Here is a 16,832-nt window from a genome sequence, read left to right on the forward strand (position 1 = left end):
GGCAGGGACGATTGTCTTTGATTTCTCCTAGAACTGACATAGATGGCGACACAGAAGACACTGGTAAGTGGCACCTATTTCTGACAAGATTATCAATGAGTAGCTGAAAGAGGAAGTTAAAATTATTACTAAAATGTATTAGGTATACCCACGATTTTCATACTAGTTCTTTTCTACAAACTGATCGTTTTGAGTTGGATTTAACGCTGCAATTCTCACCAGTCCTCATTTGGAGGAAGCTCTTTGTGGCTCAGATAAAATTCTCTCCCACAATTCTTTAGAATTCTAAAGTATAAAATTTCTTAGGAATGGAATAATTCCTAGCCGGCTTCACTGACAGTAACAAATGTTCAATTAGTGCTTGACTAAGGAGAACCCCCAAATAATCTTTTTAAGTGACGCCCAATTTCTTCTAAACTTTCCAGTGCATTTTATAAATACCAATTTAACAGCCTGGAAGGTATCCGTCTCCTAACAGAGGCCGAGCTGCAAAGGGCTCGAACCTGCGACAGGTAGAGTTAAAGGATCTGGAAGCTCTGAGGGGGCGCTCCAGCTATGTGCATCCGACTCACGTGAGCTATGTTCTCGTCGCAGCCGGGAACTTTCCGCTTCAACAGGAGTGGGTTAAACTACAGACGCCCTACCAGTGGACGACACTGCGCAGGCGCACTCCGCCCCGGACCGCCCACTGCCTGCCTACTCCCGCTCCCTTCCTCCCCTGACGCAGCGTAAGAGGCGGGGTCTCATCCGGAACCAAGTTTTCGGCCTCCTGGTTTAGTCTCCCGGTAACACGGTGACCTGTCCCTGCCTAAGGTGGATCTGAAGGACCCAAATGCTTGCGTAGTGACAGGTGAGCACGCCAGGATGTCCGGCGTTTTAACTTCTCCGCAACAGGAGTTCCTTGGGCCTCTTCCAGGACTGCTTTCTCAGAAGACACAAATCGTCCTAACCGCAGAATTCTTGGTGTGATAAATCGGCTTACTAGGGCTGTGCAAATGACAACGGAGCTGGGACACAGAGGGTGCATCAGAGAGAGCCAAAAGAATAAAGGAAGGAAAGAGTATTTTAGACAGGACGTTCTCTGAATTCAAAGAACGGAAAGTTCAGTTAAACTGTGTAGAGGTGAAGTAAGGGCTGGGAAGGGACATAGCTATCATTGTAGCCTTAAAAAAGGAATTGAGAAGTTTGGACTTTATCATAAAAATCATCGAATAATTTTAAGCTGGAGAGTGACTTGACGTATGTTTTAGAGATGACTGCTGTGTATCAGAATGGCTTAGAAAAGACGGAGCGAACCCTTAGGCGGTTAACTTCATCTCGTGAAGAGGTGTTGGTGACCGGAAGCAACACTGGGAATAGAAAGACGCTACATTTATTTTGTACGTATTGTAGTTCTAATATTACCGCCGGATACTTTGGGAAATAGAATATATAGGACTATGTGTCTGATTGATGTAGGAGGGAAGAGAGATGTCAAAGACAAATTCTGAACTCTCAGAATTCTGTTAGAAAACTGTGGGTTTGGGTTCTTCATTGACGGAAGAAACCTAAAAGGACTGGAGAAGGTTTTCCGGACTGGTGTGGGGAGTTCACTTGAGGACATATTGAGCTTGAGGTACAGCTGATGAACAGATTAATTTAAGAAGGCATTTCATTGGGGAATTCCAGGTATAAGGCAGGAAACAGCAGTGATCATTAGCAACTTTATTTTCAAAGCTTTTTTGTGTGTCTTTGGTTTACTTATCATTTTTATTGAGATAAATTGACATATAACATTGTTAGGTTCAGATGCACAACATAATGATTAGATACTTGTATGTATTGCACAGTGACTGCCACAGTAACTCTTGTTAACATCCATCACCATTTATAGTTAAAAAAAATTTTTTTCTTGTGATGAGACCGTTGAAGATGTACCCTGTTGGCAACTTTCAAATATAGAAATATGGAATGTTTCACAAATGTGTTTGTCATCCTTTTACACAGTCCATGCTAATTCTCTGATTTGTTCCAGTTTTAGTATATGTGCTGGTGACATGAGCACTAGTTTGCTTATCTTGATGGAGAACTTGTCATTAGGGAACCATTTTCTCCAGGAAGATTTTGGGACAGGCATACTAACAATTTCTTGCTCTTTCGTTCTCTATTCCTGTCTTCCTTTCTGAATCTTATCCATACTAAGTGTGATAGCCTTAGAACAATAGTAAAAGGAAGCAACATAGGCCTGATCACTTTTCAGTAAATTTATTCAGTTGAATTAAATGTCCAGGTCTGGAAGAGAAAGGAGAGGATGGCAGCGTAGAATCCTTAAGCTAAATGTTCTTCTCAGCCTAGGGACCTAGCTTATCTAAGGCCCCTTGTTTTATCTTCCTTTTGGGTTACTCCCCTGCTTCATTCTTTCTTTTTCATCCTCGAAAATCTCCAGTACCCTGTTATGTAAGTGGATAATAGTTTCCTAATTGCCGCACTTATTTTGTACTTGTGTGGTTCTTAATATTACCAGAACAATGGCATTTTTAAAGTCCTTTGTTATTCTGTACAGCTTTTTTAAAAAGGAAGAAATGGATGGGAGTGCCTGGGTGGTTCAGTTGGTTAAACATCCGACTTCAGCTCATGTCATGATCTCACAGTTCATGGGTTTGAACCCTGCGTCAGGCTCTGTGCTGACAGCTCAGAGCCTGGAGCCTGCTTCAGATTCTGTGTCTCCTTCTGCCCCTCTCCCACTCATGCTCTCTCTCTCAAAAATAAATATTAAAAATTATTTTTTAAAAGGAAGCAATGGAGGGGCACCTGGGTTGTGTGTGACTTTGGCTCAAGTTATGATCTCATGGTTTGTGAGTTCAAACCCTGCGTCAGGCTCTGTGCTGACACCTCTGTGCTGACACCTCAGAGCCTGGAGCCCGCTTCAGATCCTGTGTCTCCCTTCCTCTCTGTCCCTTCCCCACTCATGCTCTGTCTCTGTCTCTCAAAAGTAAATAAAAACATTTTAAAAATAAAAATAAATAAGGAAGAAATGGAAAAACAAAAGGAGAACACAAGCTCCTGTAGTGTTGGAGTTAGGGCTTGTAGACAGAGTCTATTCACTATCCTTTTTGTTTTTCCTTTCTTCATTTGGAAGAAATGAAGAACTTCTTTTTTTTTTTTTTTTTTTTTTACAAAAAGTTTATTTTCAAATTAGTTTCCACATAACACTCAGTGCTCATCCCCACAAGTGCCCTCCTCCATGCCCATCCCCCCTCCCCCCCACATCCATCAGTCCTCAGTTTTTGTCAGCATTCAAGAGTCTCTCATGGTTTGCCTCTCTCCCTTTCCCCCACCATTTCCGCCCTTCTTCTCCCCCTTTGAAGAACATCTTTTGGCATTTATTCTGTGCCAGAAACTGTTTTAGGTGCATTCCTGTGGATAGTTGGGAGAGTGGGAGTTTATGTTCCAACCACTGTTACCTATCTTAAATTTATTTTTACATTTCAGATTTAATTCATGCTCACTGCAATAAAAGACACTAAAACATATAAATGTGTAATAGAAAAAGTAAGTCCTCGCTCTGTCCCCTTCCTCTCGCAATCCATCCCACAGAAGTAATAATTTTGGCTACTTTGGTGTATTTCTTTCCACACATTTTTTTGCACACATAAGTAAACAAGTTGTGTGTGAGTGTGTGTGTGTGTGTGTGTGTGTGTGTGTATTCCCTAGAAGAGACTCTGAATTGAGGATTATTTTGAAAATCATTTAAGAAAGTGTTCCCAGGGTGCAGTATTGTGATTTATAAGAAATATATATTTCATCATTGAGATGATCAAATATATCTAAGATATATTTTCATCTATGGCTCTTGGCTTGCAACTCACAGCTCCCCAAAAACCCTTGGTATTTTCTGAGCAGTAAGAAAAATGGGAACATCTTTTGTTATAATTTTTGTCCTCTTGTCCTCAGTTCCTTAAATCACTTCAGAGCCAGAAAGGTGTAATGGGTGTCTTGTTATCCATAACAAGCCCTGTACATTACAAATGAGATTGTGTTAATAAGATGGGGGCCCCCTGCAGATGTGGGCTAGTTGCCCGGGGAACCAACCATGAATAGAGGGTTGGAACTTTCAGTCCCACCCCCTGATTTTCACAGAGGGGAGCAAGGCTAGAGGTTAAATCAATCACCAGTGACCAATGACTGCATCAATCATGACTATGTAATGAAGTTTCCATAAAAGCCCAAAAGGAGGAAGTTTGGAGAGCTCCCAGGTTGGGGAACCAGAATGCTTCCATATGCCAACATGCAGGCCCCAAACTCAGGACAGAAGTTCATTTGTTTGAGACTTCGCCCTATGATGTAATAAATTAGTAATTTAGTGATTAAAGGTTTCCTGAATTCTGTGAGCCACTGTAACAAATTAATTGAACCTGAGAAGAGGGTCATGAGAATCTCTGATTTATATCTAGTCAGTCAGAAGTACAGGTAAGACCTTGACTTGCAGTTGGCATCTGAAGTTCAGGCGGTGAGGGGCAGGGGGCGGGGGGTTGTAAGAACTTCCAGTCTATATCCAGTTGGTCAGAAGCACAGGTAACAACCTGGACTTACAATTGGTATCTGAACTGGAGAGAAGTCTTGTGGGTCTGAGTCCTTAACCTGTGGAATCTGATGCTGTCTTGAGTAGATAGTGTCAGAATTTATTTGAATTATAGGACACCCAGCTGGTGTTGCAGAATTGTTTGAAGTGTGGGGAAACCCACATGCCATCACATTGGGACTGGGTATAGGACTTATTACAGGGGAACTGATAAAGAAGTGGGGAGAGTGAGATAGGGAAAAGGTGAAAGCCAAAGAAGATGCAATCTTAGGGATATCTGCAGAGGACTGTTTCAGCCTGATCCCACAGAGGGGTTCTGGTGTACAAATTATATATCAGAGTTGTCTCTACCAGAAAGATGGGAGCTGGACTTTTACTCTCTCATTCATGTTTTTCACTGATTAAGGGCCATCCAATGAGATGTAAAGGCACAGACACATTTAACTCTCTGCACACACAGGCATTGCCATTCTAATTGGCCAAGCAAGGATAGTTCTCCAAAGAAGAACCACCAGTGCAGGCATTTTTAAGTGAAACCCGGTTGAAGATGGGTGTGTGTGCAGAGTGGTACAAAATGAACCAATAGGATGTGTATGTATATAGATAGGTATTTATTTTAAGGAATTGGCTCACATGTTTATGGAAGCCAGCAAGTCTAAAATCTGCAGACTCCGAGAAAAGCCAGCACTATAGTCCAAGTTCAAAGGCCTTTATGCTAAATACCCAGGAAGGAGTCAAAGTGGTAGGCAAGTCTGAAGGCTATCAGGCTGATGACACAGGAAGAAGCTAATGTTGCAGAATTCCCTCTTGATCAGGGAAGGTCAGTCTTTTTTATTCAGACCTTCACTGATTGGATGAGGCCTGACTACCTTTTGGAAAGCCATCTGCTTTACTCAGTCTACCAGTTAAATTTTTTTTTAATGTTTATTTATTTTTGAGAGAGAGACAGACAGAGTGCAAGCAGGGGAGGGGCAGAGAGAGAGGGAGATACAGAATCTGAAGCAATCTCCAGGCTCTGAGCTGTCGGCACAGAGCCCCAAGTGGGGCTCAAACCCATAAACTGAGATCATGACCTGAACTGAAGTCGGATGCTTACTCAACTGAGCTACCCAGGTGCCCCTCAGTCTTCCAGTTTAAATGTTAACCTCATCCCAAAATATTCCCACAGAAATATTTAGGATAATGTTTGAACACATGTTTGGGTGACAGTGCCCAGGCAAATTGACATATAAAATTAAGTATCACATCTGCTGTTTTAGTTCTTAGTCTCTTAATGCCTAGCCCCATTCCACCCTAGCCCCACTCCACAAGTTCTCTCCTCATGGTTGCAGAATGGCTCATATTCTTATACCACACTGATCATAGGAAGAAGGATCTTCCTTAGTAGCCCTGAAGGAAGAGAGATGATCTTCAGCAGGCCTCAAGACTGCTGATTAATACTGGATGTGGTAGATTGTTGCTGTAATGACTCCCAATTTGTTTAAACCTCCCTGAAGTACTCTTTCAGGCCAGGTGCAGGTCCCAGGAATGTAAAGGCAATGGGTCTGTGGGGGCACTTCTCACTGTTGCCACATTCCCTGAAAGTCTGAGGAGGACCCAAAGGAGCACTGATTCAGAGGCAAACTGTTCTGAAATCTACCATCTGGTGCCAGATTTTGGAGCTTCAGAGTCACAACAGGGATTCCAGATGGGTTCACTGGAGTATCTAAAAGGATACTTCTTTTGAGTTTACCGAGAAACCAGTTTCAAGAGTTCCTGTGAAACTTTAGGGAAGGAGGGATTAGAGGTAGAGAATATGAAGGAGGAAGGCAAGGTTGACAAGGCTCTGGGTATAGGATCCTAGGGTTCAAATTTCTACTTGAGTTTTCTTGTGTTATAAATCTTAATGTATAAGCTCTGTCCCTGAAAGCCTCATGGTGGGGATCTCACCCCTGATGGATTGAGGGAGAAATTGTGAGTCCCTCCTCATGGGTTCTGTATCTTTCAGAACAACTTCACACAAACTCCTTAGTTCATCCTTCTCAATCAGTTTCCTTGTCTGTTACTTCCTGGTATCTACCTGCCTCATCCTTAAAATTCAACTCCAGTCCCATGTCTTCAGAAAGGGGCCTCTTCTCCCCTCAGTTAACTATTATTTTTTCTTCAGCACCATGGTTTTCTGTTTCATGATGTCACTCAGTATCCTGTATTCCTCCTGCTGCTTGGATTTTGGCTCATATACTTATAGTCTCTTAGGGAATACAGAAGAATTTCTAGTGGGGAACAACTGTACAAATGATACAAGAATTCTCATCAGAAACAGTTGAGGCCAGAATGATGTCAAAAGATCATTATGGGGGGAAAAAAAAAGATCATTATGGGGGAATGACTTAACTGCTGAAAGAAAAAACAAGATACCAAGGTGGTAGACTTAAGCTCACTCATGTAGTAATTATAGTAAATTGCTAAACAGAAAAAGAAGGTTCCAATTCCAAAGAAGATAGAATAGCACATACTATGTTGTGTCTCCCACTGAATGCAACTATACGTTCTCAACAGAATATATATAGCAGCTATCTAAGGACTCTGGAAATTAAATAGCAAGAATAAAACAACACACTTATAAACAACCATTGGGTCCAAGAGGAAATCACAAGGAAAATCAGAAAATATTTTAAGATGAAAACAAAATACAACATACTAAAACTGATGAGATGTAGCCAAAGCAGTATGCAACAGAAAATTTATAGTTATAAATGCCTACTTAAAAATTAAAAAAAATCAATAATCTAACTTTACATCTTAAGTAACATCAAAGAGAAGCAAAGAAAAACCATAAGAATCAATGAAATAAAAAATTGGTTCTTTGAAAAGTTCAACAAAATTGACAAACTTTACCTAGGCAAAGAAAAAAGGATGCAAATCATCAAATTTCAAAATGGATGTGAGAACATCACTACAAAACTGACAGAAATAAAAAGAATTATAAGAGAATACTATGGGGGCGCCTGGGTGGCTTAGTCGGTTAAGAGTCCGACTTTCACTTAGGTCATGATCTCACGGTTCGTGGGTTTGAGCCCCGCGTCGGGCTCTGTGCTGACTGCCAGCTCAGAGCCTGGAGCCTGTTTCAGTCTGTGACTCCCTCTCTCTCTGACCCTCCCCTGCTCATTCTCTTTCTCTCTCCAAGAAAAAAAAAAAAAAAAGAATACTATGAATAAATGTACACCAACAAATTAGACAAAACTAGGTGAAATAGACACATTTCTAAAAATACACAAATTGCCAAAACTGAACCAAGAAGAAATAAAAAATCTGAACGATTCCATAACAAGTAAAGAGAATGAATCAAAAATCTTCCAACAAACAAAAGTTCAGGACCAGAGGCCTTCCCTGGAGAATTGCACCCAACATTTAAGGAAGAAGTAACACAAATCCTTTACAAATTACCAAAATAAAAGAAGATGTAATATTCCATAATTCATTCTAGAAGCCCAGCCTTCCCCAATAAAAAAGCTAGACAAAGACACTTCAAGAAAAGAAAAATATAGTCTAATATGTCCTATGAGTACAGATATAAAATCCTCAAAACCACACCAGCAATCTAAATCTAACCACATATTAAGAAGATTATGCACCATGACCAAGTAGAATTTATCCCAGGAATGCAGGCGTAGTTCAGCAAAAGAAAATTGATTGATGTCATATACCACATTAATAGAACGAAGGTAAGAAATCACCTGATCATTTCAATTGACACAAAAATCATTTGACACAATTCATTGCCCTTCCATGATAAAAAAACAAAACAAAACAAAACAAAACCTCAGCAAACTAAGAATAAAAGGAAACTTCCTCAACATGATAAAGAGCATTTCTGTACTAATGTACATAATAGTACTCAATAGTCAAAGGCTGAAAACTTTCCACCAAGATCAGGAACAAGACAAGGATGCCTGCTTTTGCCACTGTTACTCAACACTAGTGGAGATTCTAGTCAGTACAATTAGGCAAGAAAGAGAAATAAAGGGCATTAAAATTGGAAAGGAAGAAGTAAAACTATACTCTCTGATAATATGGTACTATGTATAAAATATCCTAAAGAATCTGCACACAAAAAATGATTAGTGATAATAAAAGATTTTAGTAAAATAGCAAAGTACAGTATCAACACACAAACATCAATTGCATTTTTATACACTTACAAGAAAATATTCTGAAAATGAAATTAAGAAAATAATTACAATTATCTAGCATCAAAAAGAAAAATATACTGGGACGCCTGGGTGGCTTAGTTGGTTTAAGCGTCTGACTTCCGCTTAGGTCGTGATCTCATCGTGGGTTCAAGCCCCACATTGGGCTCTGTGCTGACTGCCAGCTCAGAGCCTGGAGCCTGTTTCAGAGTCTGTGACTCCCTCTCTCTCTGACCCTCCCCTGCTCATGCTGTCTCTCTCTCTCCTAGAAATAAATTTTTTAAAAAAAGAAGAAAAATATACTTAGTTATAAACTTAACCAAGGAAATGAGAGATTCATACACTGAAAACTACAAAACATTGCTGAAAGGCACAAATAGAAAGACCTCCCCTTTTGATGGATTGGAAGATGTTAAGATGTTAATAGTATGCAAAGAGATCTAGATTCAGTGCAATCCCTGTGAAAAGCCCAATGACTTTTTTGGGGTTTTTTTTGCATACATTGAAAAATCTAAAATTCATATGGAATCCCAAGGGACCCTGAATAGCCAAAACAATCATGAAAAGAAGAACAAAGTTAGAGGACTCATGCTTCCAGATTTTTAAGTTTACTACAAAGCTATAGTAACCAAATAGTATGGTGCTGGTATAAAGACAGACATGTTGACTAATAGAATAGAACAGAAATCCCTGAAATAAATGACTTTCAATAAAAGTGTCAAAGATCATTCAGTGGGAAATGGCAGTCAACAAATAGTGCTGGGAAAATTGGATATCCACATCCAAAAGAATGAAGTTGGACCCTTTATTAACACCTATTCCCCTAATATACAAAATTTAACTCAAAATAACTATAGATCTCTTAGATTTATAGAGGGAAATCTTCATAACATTGGATTTGGCAATGATTTCTTAGATATGGCATGGAAATCACAGGCAGAAAAGAAAAGTAGACTAATTGGAGTTCATGAAAATCTTAAAATTTTGTGTATTAAAGGATACTATCAATAAAGTAAAGGCAACCCAAAGAATGAGAGAACATACTTGCAAATCACATATCTTATAAGGAATTAATATCCAGAATATATAAAAAATTCCTAAAACTCAAAAACAGCAACAACAAAAAGCAAACAACCAATTCAAAATGATAAGGGACTTGAATAGACATTTCTCCAAAGAAGATATACAAATAGCTAACAGGCGCATGAAAGGATGCTCAAAATCACTAGTAATTAGGAAAATGCAAATCAAACCCACAAAGAGATGCCACTTCATACCCATTAGGATAGTTACTATAAAGAAAAACATAAATACCTGTGACAATGTGAAGAAATTGGAACCTTTGTGTATTGCTGATGGGAATGGAAAATGATGAAGCCCCCAGGGATAAGAATGTCGAAGTTCCTCAGAAAATTTAACATGAAATTACCATTCAATACAGCAATTCTATTTCTGGGCATATGCACAAAATAATCAAAATCAGGGACTTGAACAGGTCTTTGTACACCCATGTTTATAGCAGTATTATTCCAATAGCTAAAAGGTTGAAACAATTCAAGTGCCCATTAACAGATGAGTGGACAAAATGTATGTACATACAATGGAATATTATTAAGCCTTAAAAAGGAGGGAAATTGTGACATGCCACCTGTGGATAAGTCTTGAAGTCATTATGCTATATGAAATAAGCCTAAAAAGATGGGCAAATACTGTATGGTCCCACCTATATGAGGTATTTAGAGTAGTCAAATTCATAAAGACAGAAGGCAGAATAGTGGTTTCCAGGGGTTAGGGAAAAGGGAAATGAGATATCATTGTTTCATAGGTACAGTGTTTCAGTTTGGGATATTTAAAAAGTTCTAGAGATGGATAGTGGTGACGGATATACAACAATATGAATGTACTTAATGTCACTGAACTGTATGCCTAAAATGGTTAAAGTGGTAACTTTTATGTATATTTAAAACATTTTTTTAATGATTATTTATTTTAGAGTGAGAGCACGAACAGGGAGGGAGAGAGAGAAAGAGGGAGACATAGAATCAAAGGTAGGCTCCAGGCACCGAGCTGTCAGCACAGAGCCTGATGCAGGGCTCAAACCCACAAACTGTGAGGTCATGGCCTGAGCCGAAATCAGACACTCAACTGACTGAGCCATCTAGGCGCCCCTGTATTATGTATATTTTAAATCCATTTTTTAAACATCTTTACTTATTTATTTTTGAGACAGAGAGAGATCTTGAGCAGGGGAAGGGCAAAGAGAAGGAAACAGAGAATCCTAAGCAGACTCCATACTGTCAGCACAGAGCCTGACACAGGGCTTGAACTCACAAACCATGAGATCATGACCTGAGCCCAAATCAAGAGTTGGAAGCTTAACTGACTGAGCCACTCAGGCGCCACTAAATGCATTTTTAAAGTAATCTCTACACCCATTGTGGGGCTCAGACTCACAACCTAGAGATCAAGAGTCTCATGCTCCACAGACCAAGCCAGCCATGTGCCCCTATGTTATATATATTTTATCACAATTTTTAAAAATGCAATAGCCAAGACTTCAGCTCTGTTAATGATAGAGTTACTTGTATCAATCCGGCCATCACCAAAAACAAGTATAAAAATTGACATAATAGGAGGCAACTATTTTCAAGCATTGTAAAATAGGCATTTCAGGCCAGGGATACTTGAGAGAACAGAAATGCACATTTTTAGACCCTCGATCCCTTAGCCCTTTGGTTCACAAGATACTTTTCTGTTTTACACAAAGAGTTGGAGCTCAAGTGGGGTAGTGGTCCTCCTGGACTAAAGAAGTAACTGGAGTTTGTAGGACAAGTTTCTTTTTTTTTTTTAATTTTTTTAATATTTTTATTTATTTCTAGGAGAGAGAGAGACAGCGTGAGCAGGGGAGGGTCAGAGAGAGAGGGAGATACAGACTCTGAAACAGGCTCCAGGCTCTGAGCTGGTAGTCAGCACAGAGCCCGACGCAGGGCTTGAACTCACGAACTGCGAGATCATGACCTAAGCGAAAGTCGGACGCTTAACCGACTAAGCCACCCAGGCGCCCCTGTAGGACAAGTTTCTTAAAACAAGGAAGTTCCAGTTTGTGTGTGTGTGTGTGTGTGTGTGTGTGTGTGTGTGTGTGTGTATGCGTGTGCATACATACATGTATGCACACATATATTGTAGGGGGAGAGAGGAGTGGCAGAGGTCTGGTTTTAATTCAAAATGGGTCCTTGGCCAATAGCAGGGTTCAATGGATGCAGGCTAAGTTTCCATGATACTTTACTGTATGGTGTTTGTTGTGAGACTGAGAGCTAAATTCGAATATCAGCTGTTAGACACTGTTGGAAGATGTAAGCACTTCTGGCCAGCTGTAGTAGAGAAACCTAGATAGGACCTTGGTGTTTCAGTGAAACCATATAAAAGTCAGTCCTTAGAGATAAGACTACACCTTAAAGACCATGTCCTAGAATTAAGTTAAATATTATAATAGACACATCCTATCAAAGATTAAAACAAAGCCTTACATGTCAAAAGGATCCACCAGTAACTCAACTATCTGCCTGACTGAAATTCAAGATCTACAAATATAAAACAGAATCTCTACAATATATCATCCATAATGTCCATCATCTAATCATTAATTACTGGAGACATGAAGCTGGATAATTGATCCAAATCCAAGAGAAAAAATGCTAATAGAAAAGACCCAAGATGATTTAGATCCTGAAATTAGCCCCTACGTATTTTGTAGCAACTATTTTCATATATTTAAAGACTTAGATATGGACATAATGAGTGAACAGATGGAGAACATAAGCAGAGACATATATGAAAATTAGAAAAAAGAAAAAGGAATTCTAGAACTGAAAAGTTGAATATGTGAAATGAAAAATATCACTGGATGGGCTTGATAATTATTGGTGAATATAGAAAAAGTTCATAAATTGAAAAAATATCAATAGAAATTATCCAAACTGAAGATTAAAGGTAGAAATAGATTGAGAGCCTCAGTGATATGTGAGAAAGTAGCAAGTGATCTAACATGTAATTGGAAACACAAAGGGAGAAAGAAGGGAGAATGGCATAATACGTACTGAAGAAATAATAGCTGACAATTTTTAAGATTGGTGAAAAACATCATATCATAGGCCAAACACATAAGCTAGAGAAATATGAATAACATTACACCTAGGTACATCATAGAAAATCTCTTGAAATGAAATATGAAGAGACAATGTTAAAAGAATACAGAGCAGGGGTATATGGCTGGCTCAGTCCGTAAAGCATGTGACTCTTGATCTCAGGGTTGTGAGTTCAAATCCCACAATGAGTGTAGAGTTTACTTAAAAATAAAATCTTAAAAATTTTTTTTTAATGTTTATTTATTTTTGAGAGGCAGAGAGACAGAGCGTGAGCAAGGGAGGAGCAGAGAACTAGGGAGACATAGAATCTGAAGTGGGCTCCAGGCTCCGAGATGTCAGCACAGAGCCCATCTTGGGGCTGGAACCCACGAATGGCCATCATGACCTGAGCTGAAGTTGGACTCTTAACTGACTGAGCTACCCAGACGCCCCAAAATAAAATCTTTTTTAAAAAATGTTTATTTATTTATTTTTGAGAGAGAGAGCCTGAGCAAGAGAGAATGCACAAACAGGGGAGAGGCAGAGAGAGAGAGGGAGACGCAGTATCTGAAGCAGGCTCCAGGCTCTGAGCTATTAGTGCAGAGCCTGATGCGGGGCATGAGCTCACTAATCATGAGATCATGACCTGAGCTGAAGTCTGATGCTTTACAGACTGAACAACCCAGGCACCCCTAAAAATAAAATCTTAAAAAAAAAAAAAAAGAATACAGAGGAAATAAAAATACATTGTCCATAATGTACATCCATAGAAATGGCAGACTTCTTATTAGAATTAAAATATGAATGACTTCAAAAAGACCATTATGATAGAATGACTTCTTTAAGTGCTGAAGGGAGAGAAAACCCCAAGGCTGTAGACTTACGCTCACCCATATCAGTTATTATAGTAAATAGACTTAACATTCCAACTAAAAAATGGAGATTCTCAGGCTAGGTTAAAAAGCAAGATCCAATTATATTTTGCCTAAGAGAGGTATTTTAACTGCAAAGACACAGGTTGATTGAAAATAAAAATGTGAATAGTGATAGAGCATACTCTGTAAACATCAAGCATAAGAAACTTGATATGGCTTACTAAAGTAGGACTCAATACCATGGGTATTCCCAGAGATAAAAAGATAATTCATGTGAAAAAGCATCAAATTATCAGGAAGACATAATCATAAATATGTATATACGTACCTACTAGGAAAACTTCAAAATATGCAGTGCAAAAACCGAGACTAAAAAGAGAAATAAAGACACAGTCTTCTTTGGGAATTTGACACTCTTTTCTCAGTAACCAATCGAAAAAAGTAGCAAGGTAAATCTAGAAAGGATATAGAAACTATAGGTAGATATTTGTAGAAAACTATACCCAACAACTTCAGACTGCACATTCTTTTCAAATATATGCAAAAACTTACAAAGACAGACCTTATTTTGGGCCATAAAGAAATTAAAAACAAATTCTAAAGATTGAAAGATTAGACAGTGTTTTCTGACTATAGCGGAATTGATTTTAAAACCTATAATGTTAGGTTGTTGTTCTCTATGTATTGGAAATTTAAATATATTCACGTGTAGTATTTATGGCACCTCCCACAGGCAGTTAGTTCCTTGACTGGGAGTCAGTGAGGTAATGAAATTGCATTCAACCAGTGCTTATTTTTTGAAGGCAGAGATACCATGTGGAACAATTGTTTCTTGAATGGTCTAACCACATTTGTTATAGTTCTTGGGAAATAGAAATGCTAAGTGTTTGTACAGAAATTTTGTTACTGAGGATCAAGCTATGTCTCAAATAATTATCTGTTTTCAAAAAATTTTTAAATGTTTTTTTATTTTTGAGAGAGACACAGAGAGAGCAAAGTGCTGAGAAAGAGACACAGAATCTGAAGCAGGTTCCAGGCTCCAAGCTTTCAGCACAGAGGCCCAAGGCAGGCCTCCAACCCATGAATGGTCCTCTACTTTTGACCTGAGCCAAAGTAGGACATTTAACCGTTTGAGCCACCCAGGTGCCCCTGTTTTATAAAAGGCCTAGATTTTACAATCATAGATAGGCAGATGAGAGAATTTCTCATAACTCTTCATATCCCTGTGCATCTTTATAATGGTCTATCACATAGGGAATATGGTGTATATGCGTCCCTTGTATCCTGAAAGATGCCTTGGGAGATCCCACTGACAGAGAAGTAGGGATATGAGTGGGTTCTCAATGAAACACTTAAATGCCTAGAACTTGCCTACAGTTAAAGTGAGATACTGACCTCTGTTCAAAGGCGGTAGCCGCATATGTCTATCTACAGAAGTCCTCCAGATAGGTACATTACACAGTTCCCTTTCCGTCACCAAGTTCTGCAGTCAGCTTCAGAATAAACTCAGCCTGGTCCATGATTTCAGTGGAAGAAAATTCCAGAGATAAGAGAGTTTAATAAGAATTTAAGGTTTTGATTTTTTTTGTTGCTCTCCCATCTTGGAATGGCCAATATCACAGCTTTGCACCTTCCCACAAGCTCCTTTTTAAGAGGAAAGTGAGGCAAACATGTTTATGTTTTGGTTTCCTTTTTAAAATTATTATTTTTATTTTTAATTTTAAAAAATTTTATTTTTGAGAGAGAGACAGAATGTGAGCGAGGGAGGGGCAGAGAAAGAGGGAGATACAGAAAATGAAGCAGGCTCTAGGCTCTGAGCTGTCAGCACAGAGCCGGACACAGGGCTCAAACTTATGAACGGGGAGATCATGACCTGAGCTGAAGTCGGAAGCTTAATTGACTGAGCCACACAGACGCCCCTATTTTTTTTTTTTTNCCCAGACCCAAATGGACTCCACACTCAGCACACCCGACTTGGGGCTTGATCCCAAGACTCTGGGATCACGATCTGAGCTAAAATTGAGTCAGATGCTCAACCAAATGAGCCACACAGGTACCCCAGGTTTATGTTTAGGCTTTTTTTTTTTAATGTTTTCTTTATTTCTGAGAGAGAGAGAGAGACAGTGTGAGCAGGGGAGGGTCAGAGAGAGAGGGAGACACAGAATCTGAAACAAGCTCCAGGCTCTGAGCTAGCTGGCAGCACAGAGCCCGATGCGGGGCTCGAACCCACGAACCATGAGATCATGACCTGAGCCGAAGTCGGATGCTTAACCGACTGAGCCACCCAGGTGCCCCTATGTTTAGGTTTCTTATTCCCTACAAAGTATTCATCTGTTGAGGACATTTTAGTCACAGCAGAAGTGTCTCATTCCTTGGTAGAGGCATAAAGTCCTTTAGAGTAAAAACAAAAAAATCAAAGACAGTAACTTGAAGACAGACTGTCATTATACTCTAAATCTCTGAGAAAGTAGATTTTAAAGGTGCTTAGACACTTTCACTTCCCCCTGAAAGCTAAATGGGACCAAGGAATGGGGAATGTGTAACTCCCTCCCTTTTTCTTTTTCCAGCATCTGCAGGAAGAAGCCAGAGACCATTCTGTCTAAGAGACAAGAGAAGGGAAATGAGAGACAGGAGAGACAGTGAGAGGGGGAGAGTCTGGGGAAGGTAGAGTTTAGCACAAGGCACCCTCATGTACACATCCCTATATGGGACAGATTCCTGTCAGTCCGATTCTCAACTGGTTCCCTTCACCATTCTGTGAAGGGTGCTTTATCTCTGATTCACAGAGGAAGAATAGGAGTCCAAAGATGTGGAGTGACTTTGCTGAAGTTACACAGTAAGTTGGTGTTGGACCTTGGACAAGAGTGAAACCTTCTTATCCCTAGTTCAATTTTCTGGATGAAAATGAAAAAGTTGTAACCCCTTGTTCCTTTCAGCTCCTGCTATGTTTCCCAAAGTGGAAGAGGACAAACCCTTCCCAAACTACTCTCCTGGCACCACCTGAGACAGGAGATGGAGGGAAAGGTTGGCCCTGGCACCTCTCACTAGTTCCCACTTGCATCGCCTGTTGCTCACCTACAAGCATAGAAAGGGTTGTGGCTGA

General features: G+C 39.6%; 1 protein-coding gene and 2 non-coding genes across 3 annotated transcripts in view; 2 read left to right on the plus strand and 1 right to left on the minus strand.

The window, feature by feature from the left end:
* Positions 1–754: 754 nt before the first annotated feature.
* Positions 755–16,832, plus strand: part of LOC144219524 (zinc finger protein 37A-like) — a 93,589-nt gene continuing 77,511 nt past the window's right edge. The window contains exon 1 of the mRNA XM_077749545.1: positions 755–850. The gene's annotated coding sequence lies outside the window, so the exon portion shown is untranslated. The remainder of the gene's footprint in view (positions 851–16,832) is intronic.
* LOC144219565 (U6 spliceosomal RNA) lies at positions 1,940–2,044 on the minus strand. Its single transcript, XR_013331455.1, has one exon. It is a non-coding gene; the product is annotated as a U6 spliceosomal RNA (small nuclear RNA).
* TRNAG-UCC (transfer RNA glycine (anticodon UCC)) lies at positions 8,818–8,899 on the plus strand. Its single transcript has one exon. It is a non-coding gene; the product is annotated as a tRNA-Gly (tRNA).

The sequence above is a fragment of the Crocuta crocuta genome, unplaced genomic scaffold (assembly GCF_008692635.1).
Source record: "Crocuta crocuta isolate KB4526 unplaced genomic scaffold, BGI_CrCroc_1.0 scaffold99, whole genome shotgun sequence".
NCBI classification, from domain to species: domain Eukaryota; kingdom Metazoa; phylum Chordata; class Mammalia; order Carnivora; family Hyaenidae; genus Crocuta; species Crocuta crocuta.